The sequence below is a fragment of the Acomys minous genome, assembly GCF_964271855.1.
Source record: "Acomys minous genome assembly, chromosome: 1".
Taxonomy (NCBI): Eukaryota; Metazoa; Chordata; class Mammalia; order Rodentia; family Muridae; genus Acomys; species Acomys minous.
The window spans coordinates 140,608,859-140,623,191 of record NC_140483.1 but is presented as its reverse complement, the minus strand read 5'-3'; the positions used below and the strand labels follow the sequence as shown (position 1 = coordinate 140,623,191).

Genomic DNA, 14,333 nt, shown 5'->3' with positions numbered 1-14,333 from the left:
ATGGCATTGGGCTTCTCCTCCTGGATGTCGGTAGCTATGAACCACCTGAAAGAATGGGCGGGAATAGGAGCCCTGGGGTTTTTGATGCTTGCAGTATGTGTGGTATGCTTTTGGTGTATTTGTCGCTTGCATGCGTCTCAGATGCGTACTCAAGTTATGATGGCTCAGGCGTTTGCAGCAGTTGAGGCGGGGCAATCTCCACAAGTGTGGTTGTCAGTCCTGAAGAATTGATCACCTCATCATGCTCAGGGTGCAAGGCAAAGCACTGCACAGGAGGTACATTGTTTGCAGTTAATGGCCTCCTGGGGAGCAAGTCTGATTGCATGTGGGTTGGTACCCCAGACCCCACCTCCAGAAAAAAGGTACCGGACAGGTCCAGTGCTGAGCCAAGTGAAGGGCTTTGGCTGAGTACTGTTGTACATCAATGTCCATTCAACAGGACGGGTTCAGCACTCAATCTGGTGGAGGGCTTAGATTGTGGGCTGTTATACATCAGTGTCCTCCTGGAGATCAGACCTCTACTCTCACCTGTTGCGTCAGTGCTAATAAAACAAAAAGGAGGAACTGTGGAGAGCCACAGGGCCCTTTGTGGACCTTGCCCCAAGATGGCGCCTGGCATGCAGCCAGAGCCGCCTCCATTTAGACAAACAACCCCTTATTTGGAAAAGGCCCGCTGCTTGCATTAGCTCTGCCTCTATGAGCCTATCAGCGTGTGAGACATGGCTTAGTGTGATTGGCTGTTTGGGTGGTATAAATGAGCGTGACGGGAGTGGCTCGGGGGATTTTCCGAGAAAGAAGAAACAAAGCCTGAATAAACTGCTTGAGAGAAGAACTGGTGGTCGCGTCTTTCTTGCTGGTCGAGCGAGGCGCGGCATCTCTCTCTCTCTCTCTCTCTCTCTCTCTCTCTCTCTCAGCAGATCTTAAGTCAAATTAGAGAGCCATTGGTTACCACCAAGGTATGTATGACACAACTGCGCTCTTCGAGTTACCATGCTGTGATGGTTGTTGATATGGTTCATAGGCATCATAGCTGTGTGAGACTGTCAGTTGTTTCACTCCATTGGATGCTTGCCGGTTCACACTTGGGACCATGAATCGTTTTTTAACAACGTGTATGCACCACATTTTTATTACCCAGTAGTTGGCTGTAGGATGGGTTGTTCTCATTTTTTAAAAATCTATTGTTAATAGAGCAGCACTGAACATGGCTGAGCAAGCACCTGTGGAGTAGGATGTCAAACCATTTGGGCACATGGGAAGAAGTGAGGTGGCTGGGTCCTGTAATAGATTTACTTTTAGCTTTCTGGGAATTGGCCACACTGGTTTCCATAGCGGCTGTATCAGTCAGAAGTCCTGTCAATAGCGAACGAGAGCTCTCTGTCCCCAGCATCTCCTCCTGCACTTATAAGTTGTTCCATTGATCTTCGCCATCTGACAGGCATAAGATAAATTTTCAAAGTTGTTTGGATTTTCACGTCCCTAATTATAAGAATAATAAACAATATTTTAAAGACATTTCTTAGCCATGTTTTTGAGCATTCTTAATTCAGGCGCCAGGCCTCTTTTTTCAAACAGGTTATTCTTATCATTGTTTCCTTTTTCTTTTTATTTATTCTTCTCTCATACAATACATGCCAAAGTCAGTTTCCCTTCCCTCCATCCCTCCCAGCCACGCCCCTGACACACCTCCCTCCCCCCACCCCCCCACCCCCGCCCCGATCCACTGCGTCTGTTTCTCTTCAGAAAACAGCAGGCCTCCCAGGAATATCAACTGAACAGGGCATAACAAGTTGCAATAAGACAAGGCACAAACCCTCATTTCAAGGCTGGGATCCCAAAAGCAGGTGAAAGAGTCAGACAACTAGGAGTACCACGAAAACTCCAAGCTAAACACCATACCATACACACAGAGGACCTGGCATGCAGCCCTGTATCCTCTGCTGATGCCACTGCATCTCTGTGAGTCCCTATGAGCCCCACTTAGCTGATTCTGCGGGCCCTGGTTCTCCTGGACCCCTCTGGCTTCTACGATGCTTCCTCCTCCTCTTCTGTACGGTTCCCTGAAATGGCCTTATGTTTGGCTGTGCATCTTTGTATATGCTCCTGTCAACTGCCAGAGCAAGCCTCTCTGATGATGATTGGGCTAGGTAGGCACCAATCTATAACAGAATATTCATATAAAGGAATGCCTCCCAATTCCAGCCATCTTTCCCAGTACTCACTCTTCCTCCATCCCTGGCTCCTTGATGTGATCCCTCTTGCTCCCATCCTCGCCCGTCCTCAGCTCACCGGAGAAATCCGTTCTCTTTCCCCCTTCCAGGGAGATCCATGTGCCACCCACAGAGCCCTTCTTGTTACTTCGCCTCTGTGGGTCTGCGGATTGCAGTGTGATTATCCTTCACTGAACGGCTAATATCCGCTTAAAAGTGAGTACATATCATCATGTTTGTCTTTCTGGGTCTGAGTTGCCCCACTCAGGATGATTTTTTTTCTAGTTTCATCTATTTGCCTGTACATTTCCTAGCATCATTTTTTTTAAAAACAACTGAGTAATACTTGCTTCATTGTGTAAATGTAACACATTTTAAAAATCCATTCTTTAGCTGAGGAAAGCCTAGGTCGTTTCCAGCGTCTGGATACTATGAATAAAGCCACTGTGAACAAAGTTGAGCATCTTTTGTTTATATGACAAAGAATGCTATAGCTGGGTCTTGGTTGTTCTTTTGATTAGAGTTTTTGAGTTCTTTTTATATTCTGGATATTAATCCTCTGTCAGGTATACGACTGGCAAAGATTTTTTGCTGTCTTGTGGGTGTTTTCTTTATCTAGGTGATTATTTCTTTAACTGCCTGGGAGATTTTTTTTTTTAAATTTTATGAAGCTCAACTTGTCAATTCTTGGCCTTAATTCTGGAAAATGGAGTCCTATTCCGGAAAGTCCTTTCTTACACTTGTGTCATATAGGGTGCTGCCGCCTAGCAGCTTCAGTATTCCAGGTTTCACTTTTAGGTCTTTGACCCATTTGGAATTTATTTTTGTGCAACATGACAGATAAGGGTCTAACTTCATTCTTTGGCACGTGGATTCCCAGTTTCCCAGCGCCGCTTGTGGAAGAAGCTTTATTTTCTCCAGCACATGGTTTTTTGGGGGCTCTCATTAAGTTGCTCAAGTTACACATTGCCACGTTCGGGTTTTTTGGTTTTGTTGCATTGGTCTACATGTCTGCTTTTGTGCCGGTGCCATATTGTTTTTATTACCATGGCTCTGTAGTGTATGTAAGATCTGGAATGATGATCTGTCCGGCTTTGTTCGTTTTGCTCAGAATTGTTTCAGCCACCTGGACTCTGCATTGTCCTATACGTGCTTTACGATAGGTTCTTCCATTTCTGTGAGGAGCGAGAGGGGGATTTTGAGGAGGATTACACCGAATCTCTACACAGCTTTTGGTAGAATGGTTGTTTTCATGCTGTTAATTCTACTAATCCAGGAGTTTCAATCTTCTTTCTGATTTTTAGTGCTTTTTTTTTTCTATTGCTGTCTTCAGATTTTTGAAGTTTTTGCTGTAGAGGTCCCTTATTTCCTTGCTTAAGATTATTCCTGGATATTTTGTTTTGTTTTGTTTGTTTTTGAGACTACCGTGAATGAGAGTGTGTCAGTGTGTTCGTGGTCTCCTTCTCTGCATGTTTGTTGTTGATGTATAAGAAAGCTATTGATTTGTACAAATTGATTCTGTATCCAACTCCCCCACACTTATATGTGCAAATGATAGGTATATGCAGAATAAAGACATCATGCTTTAGAATCTTTTTGATGTCCTTATTCTGTTTATACCTACCTACATGTCTGTTTATACCTACCTACATATTTATACCTATGTACAGATTATGTTTTAGTGTATGCTTATTAGATATATTGGCCTGTAGGTTTTGTTTTGTTTGTTTGCGTGTGTGTGTGTGTGTGTGTGTGTGTGTGTGTGTGTGTGTTTCATTTAGTTTTAGCAATTTATTTTGTTTCTTTCTTGATTTCTTCTTGGTAATGAGTTGCTTAATCTCTATGAGTGTGTGTATCTATTAGATGTTTTATTGTTGCCAATTTTAAGAGTTATGACATTGTAGTCAGATAGGTTACAAGGAGCACTTTAAATCTTTTTAAATTTGTAAAATTTGTTTTGTGTCCCAGGATGGGGTCTATTTAATATATGTATGAATGTATGGTATGTATGTATGTATGTATATATAATTTTTTTATTTTTTAAATATCAAGTAGGAAAGGGCAGAGCTAAAGTGTTTTAGGGACATGGCAGGCAGCTGTGAGAAAAAGAAAGCAGTGTGGCTGTCAGGCTTTCTCCAGGTCTGCTGTGGGTGGGTCACAGGGCCCACCAGTCTGTGCAAGGCTTGTGCACTCACAGCTCCTAAGCAGCAGAGTCACCCCTGGGGAGGCGCTGTTTATGCAGAGCCGTAGCCTTTACTCTCAGGTTTAAGTCTCACTTCTTGTTTATTCCCCACATCACTAAGGATACTTCGCCAGACTGCACATAAAGGAATGTGGGCTCACATCTACTGCAAACTGTTGACCCCTCTGGGTTCTAAAGCAATTAACGACAAAAATGGTTAAAAAAAAAAAAATTGAGTGAGATGGCACACGGAAAAAGTATGAATCAGCTGATGCTCAGTAAATGTTGAATTTTAAACTGTGCTGCCTGGAAATGGGGTGTCAGATCTGGATTGTTCGTCTTTCGTGTTAACTATGTTGGTGCTCCATAGAGAATGATGCAGAGATTCAGTTATCTACATATTATCTTACAACCGTGCTTAAAACTTAAGAGGTTCAAAGTGTCTTGTGTCACTTTATTCAAATATAGTTTAACATAAGTATTAGAAAAGATAGACTCTAATATAACATAAACATCTTGGATCAAATCAAACTTATCATCTAAAATTCCCTGGGCTTATTAAGGTGCTATGAACTTAGTGGCATTTTTATTACTAGTCTTTCTATTCGTAGTGACCAAGGCATAAAACTGGTGTTAAAATTGACTATCAATCAATGTATTCCTCTTCCGTTCCCAGATACATCAACCAGAGCCTCCTTTGATTCAATTAAAGCCTAGCCAGGACCCATTCACACCACTTTGAATTAAGACTATTTGTACTCACATTCTAATCATTAGGATAATTAAAATTATTTTTACTGGGTATCCCTTAGATGTCAGATTATTTTTTGTCTTTATACTCTAATAATTCCTGGAGATATTTAAGGATCTATGTAATCTTTTACTTTTTTTTTTTTTTTTTGGCAATACATATGCCACTTAATGAATTCCTATGAAGGTTGCATCACCAGGGCCCTGTGTGCCTCACCTATGTAATCTTCTAACTGAGCCTTTTCGTTTTGATAGATAGATTTGCTATAACAACGGCATAAATTTAATTATAAGAGCATCCCTGCTCTTTATCAGCATCAGCTGTAACATGCCATCAGTCTTCCCAGAAGTTCCCTTTCCACACAGTCTCACCACTTCATCAATTTTCAGTACCATGATCCATTGAGATGAAATTCATTTTGTTAAAATCAATACAACATTATGCAGCTGTCACTTCCTTTTAAAATAGCACACTATATAATTTTAAGTGGTATATTTTATTTTCTTATGTTTATTAAAAATATTTGTTGAGTTCCAATATTATTATATTATTTACAGGTCTCAGTAGAAAACAGAAAGAAGACTCAAATGAGGTGATTAAAAGAGTTTTCATAAGCAGCGTCCAAAAGGACAAGTTGAGGAAATCAAGAGGTATGGAAAAAACATTCTAGAGATGGTTGTGGTAGGGAGTCATGACTCACTTAGGCACAAGGGAACGAGCGATAGGAACAGTTGTTAGAATCCAAAGAAAGTAGCTCTTCAAGTAAAAGAAGAAAGGGTAATAGAAGCTAGTGACCTCATAGGGAGGGAAATAATGAGTCCCCTGAATTCATTTTCCTTGTTCCCCCATCAACTCCCAATTGAAGTCCCCCATGACCATACCCAACCAGAAGCTGGGGACAAGTACGCCTCGTCATGCGGCTTATAAACGTCAGGCTTTATGGCACGAGGCAGGGTACACAAGGGTAGAATGTGCCTCTAGGGTAAGACGAAACTACAAGCTTCTCAGTACATGGCTCTAAAGTACTTTGTGAAATGATTTACTTCGCACAAACACGAAAGCTGCCTTCGTGGATTCTGAGGACAGAGTTAGATCAGCAAGGCTGGGCAAGACTGCGCGAGCTTGAGGGCGACTGCCCTGCACCCCATACATCCAGCCCTCGTCTGTTCACTCTCCTAGTTCTCACCTTCAGGCACTTTTCAATCTAGTCAGAGAAATGTGCACACAAGGGAAGCATACACAAAAGATCTGGGACAAGGTTTATACTAAGGTATAAGTACATTCCAATTGCGGAATCGGGTCTGATTCCCCTAAAGATGGGCCATTTTGGATATGGAGGGACCTGTAAGATTTTGACAGGTTGTCTTGTTTAACAAGTAATTCCCGAGCTCCTAATATGGAGCCAGTTGGTATTTTAGATGCTTAGGGAAGGTTGGAGACCAAGGCAACGGTAAAAATGCAAGCAAGGGAATATCGAGAAGGAAGAGGGGTCTGGTTTTAAGAGACAGTTCTCTAACGGCGTCTTGCCTTCTGCATGATTGTGAGAAAAGGCACCAACTGCCTTCTCAGAACTATCTTTTCAAGAAATAGCTTGAGATCAAAGGGCCTAGAAAGATGTAGCAACTCTTTCTAGAGCAGGGGGTAAGAAGGTCTGATGATGTTGCTCATGGTCACATCTGTACCAACGGCGGGGCCGGTGTGTGCTGGGCCTTCTGCTGAACTGGGGGAGAGGCAGCAGAGAGAGGGAGGGAGCCCGTGTTGAGCAACGGGCACATTTGTTTCTTAACCGGAGCCATAGCTCCTGGATTCATGTGTGTAAGACAAGTTACTTAGTTGTAATCGGGTAAACCCCAGACTCACCGGTAGTGCTTGGCAGGTTTGGATGAGAGTACAAGTTGATGGAAACATGGCTTCCCGGGCCAGAAAAGCTGAAGTCCTATGGGCCAGCGACGTGAAAGCACTCTCTAGACTTCAGCACTCGTTAAGGTGTTACCTGTGGTTTTAGACTTTATTGTTGCTATACTCAAACACCTCATAGAATAACACAGGACAGGAAAGATTACTGAGGTCTGTGGTCTCAGAGTTTTTGGTCCTTGGTTCCACTGTGGAGAAGCACATTATTTATTATTATTATTATTGTTATTATTATTATTATTATTATTATTATTATTATTATTATTATTATATTTTATTATTATTAATCATTCCAAGACAGGGTTTCTTTATGTAGCCTTGGCTGTGGTTATCCTGGACTTGTGTTATAGACAAGGCTGGCGTTAAATTCAGAGATCTACCTGCCTTTGCCTCCACAAGTGCTGGGATTATAGGCATGTGCCACCACACCCGGCTGCACTAATTAGTTTTGATTAGCTTATTTGCGTATAGTTCACATATAATAAAATAATTTATGGCCTGAATGCTTTGATGAATTTCAGGAAAAAAATGTACTTTGTGTAATCTCTCGCCACACTCAAGATCTAGAACTTTTTCCATAGCTCCAAAAGTCCCTCTGGCATCCTGTGCCCCACTGAACCACTAGCCCTGAGGTGATCGCCGCACTGTTTTCTCTTCCTGTAACTTTATTCTAGAATTGTGTGAGAGTGGGGCTGTCAACATGTGCTTCTGTATGTCTAGTTTTGATCAAAGTGCATAGTGTTTTTGACATTCTCCTATGCTGCTGACTACAAAAATCTTTTGCTTGCTGAGAAGAACTTTACTGTCATAACTTGAATATTTATTCACCTGTTATGGCTTTTAATACTTTCTCAGGAACTTTGAGATAATTGTCAAAACCTCTCTTGCATTTCACTGTTTTCTGTGGACACATATTTTCATTTTTCCCGCCTCAGGGAAGTGCCTAAGGGTGTAATTGGGCTGCATGCCCAACTGCTTTGTCTCTATCAGGAACTGCCAAACTTCTCCAAAGTGCTTATTCTTCCTTACAGTTCCATCACTAATGGAGTGTTCCACATTTCTCTACGTTCTGGGCAACACTGGAAGGATTGCCCTGGATGCATACTAAATCTCGCTGCGGGCTTCATATGCATTTCTCCAGTGACTAATGGCACCGAGCACCTTCGTTTGTGCTTGCTGACCACTCATATACACTCTTGTAGTGTGTACTCAGACTTTCACCTACTAAACGTGTTCTAACCTTTTAGTATTGACTTCCAAGAATTCTTCAGATAATCTGGACTTAAACCCTTTGCCATCTATCTATACCATGAATGCTTTATACTAATGCAACAAAGCATTTAAATGTTCATTTAAAGTAACTCAATCTAATAAGCTGGGCTTTGTTTAGTTAAGGATTATTACTGTTCTCTCAATGTCCATGTAACTTTTATTTGTGTACCCTAGAAGTGTAGTAAGTTTGTGTGCATTCATTTCTAGTGCTCATTAATAACAGGCATTTACTATTGTCCATTTACCAAAATACTTCCATCAACTACACATCAATGGTTTAGAATGTCTGTCATGTGTCCTACAATTTCATACACGTGAAGGGAGGCAGTCTAGTTAGTCACCATGGTGAGGTTAAATCATACTATGTTCACATGGCAAAACCATCTGTTTCCTTTTATTAATTTATTGGAGAAGATGCTATGATTAGGTAGGATGAATATTCTGTACTTCTTTGGTGGGTCCAGCTATATAATCATGTCAATAATGTAGTAAGTCTTCAGGTTCTTCTGGAAATAAAAATAAAGTATATATGTGGTAGTGAGTGTTTAAGCTTAACACAAATGCCAGCTGTCATCTTAAAGCTATGCTTTTATACTTTTGTGGATATTTTTACTTTTCCATTTCACTCTTATTTTCCTCTCTTATTTCTGTATTAGTCAATGTTATCCAGAGAATGAGAGCCAATTAGAGATTTTATTTGTACACACACACACACACACACACACACACGAGAGAGAGAGAGAGAGAGAGAGAGAGAGAGAGAGAGAGAGACAGAGACAGAGACAGAGACAGAGACAGAGACAGAGAGAGGGGGGGGAGGGCAGGGAGGGAGGGAGGGAGGGAGAGGGAGGGGCAGAGGGAGAGAGTGAGAATACAGACGGGATGGTATGCTATTCTAAAGGATTATCTCACATGCTGGTGGCTCTGAAAAAGTCTCACAAACTACCATGTGCAACCTAAGGACCAGTAAATCTGTGCTCAGATCCAGTCCAAGTGTGATGTCCTGAGGACCAGGAAAGCTGTGATCAGATTCAGTCCAAGTGTGATGGCCTGAGGACCAGCCGTGTTATGTTTAAGGGCAGAAGGAGACAGAAGCCCAGGTCAAGCAAAAAGAGAATTTACCCCTCCCCCACAGTTTTGTTCTGACTGGGGTCTCAACGTGGAACCATATTTAATCATATTGGCGAGGGTGATCTTCTATCCTCTACCAATTCAAATGTTAGTATCTTCCAGAAACATCCTATAGTCAGGTATGTGGACTCTGTGGCCCCATCAGTTTGATTCAGTATATTTTTCTACTTTTATTACTTCTTCTTACTTACTTTCTTTCTTTCTTTTTCTTTCCTTCCTTCCATCTTCCATTTCTCTCTCTGTCTCTTTGTCTGTCTCTTCCCCCCACCCCCTCTCAGATTTCCTTCCTCATCTATCTTTTCTATTCTCTACAACACAGCTTTATTTTTTTTGTAAGGGTTTATAATTATAAAGAGGTGGCTATAGCACAAGTGCCCAATAGATCTGAAATGACTTGAAAGACAATGCCTCAAGGTGTGACTTATTTTAACGCCGAGTCTTTAACTTCCATTCTCAGCTTTTCTCCACATCTCCTCTGCCACTTGACTTCATTTGCTTTCACTAGTTGGCTGTCCATGGTCCTGATTTCCCTGTTCCTCCTGCACATTTGTTTGGAATGAAATTCTGCTGCTTGCCAGGCAAGCATGATTTCATTTTGGAAATGATTTCCTTTTGATGGATGCTTTGGGTTTCTCAGGCAAGTTCTAGCTTGTTCTGAACATTCTCCTCAGCCAGCCTCAGTGCTTCAGACATCATCCCAGGGCCTCAGGCACTTACTCATTCGTGCTGGTTCTGGACTTCCTTGTAATTAAATGCAAAAAATGCCGTGTTCCTTGGGTTAATCAGTATCAGGGAATTGACAAATCACTGCTGGTAGGCTAAATCTGGCCCAAGTTTGATTTTTTATGGTCTTTGAGCTAAGACTATCTTTAATATTTTTTAGGTGTTACAAAACCAATCAACCAACCAAAAGATGATGACATGGTAGAGATTTAACATGGTGCATTAAACCAAAACTATTTACTATTTGAAACTTTCCTGAAGAATCAAATCTACATTAATTTAAGTTCGTATGTGATACAATACCATGTAGAATGGTAGGTTGTATTCTTACAGTTAGAGATTCTGGGGGTGTAGTCTGGCTAGCAGGCTTAACTATGTAGACCATATAAACTGCACTGCAGAAAAGTCCCAAGAAAAAATTTCAGAAGTCTGCAGCCATTTTCCAAAGCAGCATTAAAAAGACTCAGTGAGAGACTGCTTGTGACTGAGTGAGATATACTAGACAAATAGTCGTGCAAGTAATATGATTCTAAGATTGAAAATGACAAGGACAGCACTCCAAATTACATGAAAACAGAGCTGCTTCTCACTTGCCCTCTGGAACAACATATAGTAGACTATCACCAAGGGTTTACTCTCCTGATGACAGGCAATAATCCACACAAGGGAGCTTAGAGGAAGTGAGTGATCATGGAATAACCATTTCACTCATTCACACATCCATTATTTATACTGCTCATTATAAATAATGAGAAGGTTCCTGTTGTGGTGGATTTTCTTCCCAGCCTTAAGGTTTCAGGATAAAAACTTGTCAGACTAAGACTATAATTACAAATACCCAGGCCATACCGATAGGCTCTTTGACTAGCTTGTAAGTTAAAGTAACCCATTTATATGATGCTTAGCTCTGTCTCACGGCTGGTTACCTCTGCTCAGGTACCATGTATCTGTCTTCTTTCATTGTCTTTGCAGGCAACTCTTCTGTGCCTGGCTCTATCCTAGAATCCTTTCTGCCTGCTGGATGTCCCAACTTCTATTTCCTGCCTCAGCTATGGGCCATAGATTTGTTTTTTTATTGATAGCAGATGCATCTATGAAATATACAAGAGATTCCTTCTATAAGCTGCTAGCCTTAATTATTAGCCTTCAACACTGCAACATTTGGAATCCATCTGAGCAAAATACCGACTATCTTAGAGAAACATTCTACATAGAGCTACTTCCCTAGGTTTTTATAGTAGTTAGTTTCACAGTGAAAAGACTTTGTCTATATTATACCTCTAATTTACTCTTTAATTCACAAACTATTTTTTATAGTTCTGGGGATTAAGCCCAGGGTATAACACCCCAGGTAAGTACTCTATCACTTGACCTGTACTCATCTCTGACAAACCTCGTACCTTATAACATATGTATTCTCATATGGTTTTGTACAACTAGGTCTCCACTTGAGACGTCTCTCTATTTCTGTGTGCTGAAATTCCCTTTGGCCTCCAAATACTGCGTTAACTTGGAATTCTTCCCAGTTCTCCTCAGTTTGAATTACTTCTTCTGAGGTTCAGGGTCCCAATATCTGGAGCAGGGCACTTTCAAGCCAGTTTATTGGCCTAAGACTCTTTGAGCTTGAATGTAGCCTAAATTCGAAGCATAAACCCAAAGACTTTATAGAACTTATGGTTTGAGGTCTGGGTGATGTCTTTTCCCAAGATGACAGCCTTGTGGGCTGAACAAAGTGCTAGAAAGAGACAACACTTCATAGCTCTGACTTTTATGCTTCATGGTCCCAGTAGGATTCGGGTGTCATATGGGGCCAAGACTGAAACTGCAGCCATTCAGACATTGAAATGGAAATCCCCAGGGCTCCAAGACAACCCCTATTCAGTCACTGTTGGCTGCTGCTACGGCACACACAAGCTATGCTGCTCTAGCTAGGACTTTCGCCTTTGTTTCTGCCTCCTGCACTACTGTGTGCATGTGTGTATCTTAATAAGGGTTTCTATTTCTGTGCTAAAACACCATGGCCAAAACCAGATTGGGCATAAAAGGGTTTGTTTCAGTTTACAGGTTGTAGCCCATCTTCCAGGGATGTCAGGGCAGGAACTTAAAGAAACCTGGAGTCTAGAAACAGATGAGAGGACATGGAGACCTGCCGTTCACTGGACTGCAGAATATGGCTTACTCAGCCCTTTGTATACCACCCAGGCCCACCTGCCTACAGGTAGCACCACCCACAATGGGATCGGCCTCCTCACATCAACCATAAACCAAAAACGTGCAGCACAGGTTTGCTCAACAGCTAGTCTGGTAGGGACATTTTTTTTTTCATTTGTGGTTTCTTCTTTGTAAATTACTCTAGTTTTTGCCACGTTGACATTAAGCAAGCCAGCACAGTGTGTATGTGCGTGTGTGTGTGTATCTGTCTGTCTGTCTGTGTATGTGTGTGTGTGTGTGTCTGTCTGTCTCTGCCTCTCTCTCTCTCTCTCTCTCTCTCTCTGTGTGTGTGTGTGTGTGTGTGTGTGTCTGTCTGTCTGTCTGTCTGTGTATGTGTGTGTGTGTGTCTGTCTGTCTCTGTCTCTGTCTGTCTCTGTCTCTGTCTCTGTCTCTGTCTCTGTCTCTGTCTCTGTCTCTCTCTCTCTCTCTCTCTCTCTCTCTCTCTCTCTGTGTGTGTGTGTATGTGTGCTTGTCTTCAAATTGTATTATGTTCTTGTTCTAACAGTTGTGCAGTTGTGTGCTTGGGAAGCTGGTTGTGAGGACACTGATGTGAGAGGGGAGGCTGCTCATGTCAGCATGTTCTATGTGTCCTGATGATCCTAGAACAGCAAAAAGTTCTGTTCAATTATGAACGTTGTCACAATTATCCTCCCATTTAATTTGAGCAATTAGAAAACTCTTGAGTGTGCTTCCTCTGTGATGTCACTGCTTCCCTGACAGCTAAATATCCAGGGTCCCTGCAATGATTGACTGAAGTTTTCCGACTACAGAAATAGGCCCTTGTCAGGAAATCCTATGTTGGCAGAGATGACAGGAAGAAAAGGATCTGACCCAGAAAAATTTCGCACTACTGAAAGTATAGTCAATTTTAAATTAATTGGGCAGGATGGGATTTTGCCAAAATACAGATAATCAGTAATTTACTGAGTGGCACAGCCGACTGTATGCCAAATGTTTAAATTTAAATGATAATTTAGTATTTTAAGAGTGCATTTAAGTATTCTTCAAATAACTATAATAAAATGACTGTCTAACTAGTTTTAAAAAATGATTCCCATCAGAAACAGTTTTGATTTTATTTATCTCATCATGTGTGCATGTTTGTGTGTGTAGGTGTGCATGCATCTCTATTCACCTGCATATGAAGGCCAAGGGACAGCCTTGATGTTGTTGCTCCTCAGGTGTCTTATCTTTTTTTTTTTTCTTTTTGGAGACAGATTTTTCTTACTCACTTGGAGTTTACCGAGCTTCAGGAATCTGCCTATGTCCAACTTCCTAGCTCTGGGACTGCAAGCAGGCACCAGGATGCCTAGCAGCAGTAGCGTCTCTCCTTCTCCTCTTCCTTTGACTCTTTATGTGTATGAATATTTTGCCTGCATGTGTATGTGAGTCGCTTGATCACTTCCATGCCAGGTGTTCACAGAGGTCAGAGCAAGGCAACAGATCCCCTGCAACTGGAGTTATAGATGTTTGTGAACCACCGTGCAGATGCTGGAAACCAAACCTAGTGCCTAGATTATTTTATGTGAGTTCTCGAAATCGGACTCAGAATTATTTTTTGTGAGTTCTCGCAACCAGACTCAGATCTCCATGCTTCTAGGCAATCCCTTTACTGACAGCTATCACCCCCAGCACAATTTTAAAAACAGATTGCTGCTAAAATAACGCTGCTTTCTGAAGGTTGACTATGATTTTTTTTAAGTCAACGTTACATTGAAAGGATAACGTAGGACATATGTCTAGAAGCCAGTTATATCAGGGTATTATTTTATTCCTAAATATGGATCTAAAGCATATTGAGGGAACTTGACAAACTGCCTGGCAATCCTCATCTTTTAGTCATCTAGATTATAAATGTTCACTTAAACTTGAAATAACAAATATTCCCAGCCTCTCAGAATCTTTAGTCATTTTATTATTATTATTATAATATGCATAA

The 14,333-nt window shown here is 41.4% G+C and overlaps 1 long non-coding RNA gene across 1 annotated transcript in view; it reads left to right on the top strand.

Moving 5' to 3' along the window:
- Positions 1-2,363: 2,363 nt before the first annotated feature.
- The window catches only part of LOC311593635, a 17,856-nt gene continuing 5,886 nt past the window's right edge, over positions 2,364-14,333 (top strand). The window contains exons 1-2 of the long non-coding RNA XR_014777791.1: positions 2,364-2,426; positions 5,701-5,793. This is a non-coding gene — a long non-coding RNA (uncharacterized lncRNA). The remainder of the gene's footprint in view (positions 2,427-5,700; positions 5,794-14,333) is intronic.